Source organism: Delphinus delphis, chromosome 1 (assembly GCF_949987515.2).
Source record: "Delphinus delphis chromosome 1, mDelDel1.2, whole genome shotgun sequence".
NCBI lineage: Eukaryota > Metazoa > Chordata > Mammalia > Artiodactyla > Delphinidae > Delphinus > Delphinus delphis.
In genome coordinates, this window is record NC_082683.1 from 178,263,558 (window position 1) to 178,265,083 (window position 1,526).

Sequence of the window (1,526 nt, forward strand, 5' to 3'; positions counted from 1 at the left end):
TTGATTATTTATTAATATGAAGGGCTCAGAAACATTAGATAAAAATGTCTTAAATATTAGGGCCAAGATTTGATGTAAGAGCATATAATGCCAAGCACATATATATACTACCATGTGTAAAACGGATAGCTATTGGGAACCTGCTGTATAGCATAGGGAGCTAAGCTCAGAGCCCTGTGATGACCTACATGGGTGGGATGGGGAGGAGGGAGGTCCAAGAGGGAGAGGATATATGTATACATATAGCTGATTCACTTCGTTGTACAACAGAACCTAACACAACATTGTAAAGCAACCAAACTCCAATAAAAAAATAATAAAAATTTTAAAAAACCATGCTCTTACCATATGACCCAGAAAAAAAATACAACATGCAGTTTAAAATATTTTTTTTGGTATCAGTGTATGTTCGACATTATATTCCTTGATGAGAATTTTAAATTCACTTCTCATTCAGTATCATAGGACTCCAGGTATTTTCTTAAAGTTGTTCTTCCTAACATGACCCAATCAATGTTCTCTGGTATTTTTTATTTACGGGTTTATTTGGCATACAATAAATGGATATATTTTTTCTCAGGACACTAATACCACGCACTCCAGTTTACTGGCCTTGGGCTGTCTTTCAAAGATAGTATTAATCCTCCAACTCTCTTCTTTTACAAAGTTATTTTCATTGTTCTATGTCTTTTGCATTTCCACGTGTATTTTTAGAATCAGTTTGTCAGTCTTTACTAAAAATCCTCCTGGGTTTTTTTTTTTTTATTATTTTTTTGCGGTATGCGGGCCTCTCACTGTTGTGGCCTCTCCCATTGCGGAGCACAGGCTCCGGACGCGCAGGCTCAGCGGCCATGGCTCACGGGCCCAGCCGCTCCGCGGCATGTGGGATCTTCCCGTACCGGCGCACGAACCCGTGTCCCCTGCATCGGCAGGCGGACTCTCAACCACTGCGCCACCAGGGAAGCCCCCCTCTTGGGATTTGGATTTGGCTATGTTGAATCCATAGATAAATTTGGGGAGAACTGATGTTTTAATAATATAGTGTCTTTCTTTCTTTTTTTTTTTTTTTTTGTTTTAATTTTTTGGCCATGTCACGCAGCTTGTGGGACCTTAATTCCCTGACCAGGCATCGAACCCAGGTTCCCCGGCATGGGAAGCTCAGAGTCCTAACCACAGGACCACCAGGGAATTCCCAATACTGTGTCTTCTGATCCATGCATATGGTATATCTCTCTATGTATTTAAGTTTCTTCAATTATTTCTAGTCATAATTTGGAGTTTTCAGTATGAGACTTCTGTACTTCTGTCAGATCTGTCCCTGTATTTTGTATTATTTGTTACTGTCATGGCATAAGACCGTCTAGAGCCTATGACATGGAAGGAGAGGAGGGGCAGGGAAAGAGGGGGCTAGAGAGGGGTGTACATGTCCAGGTGAGCACAGCCAGGGACCTCTGGGTCAGAAAACACCCAGGGCTGTGGCAGCTTGGGCTCTGTTTGTAGCCGCAGGGCTTATTTTATCTATGGCT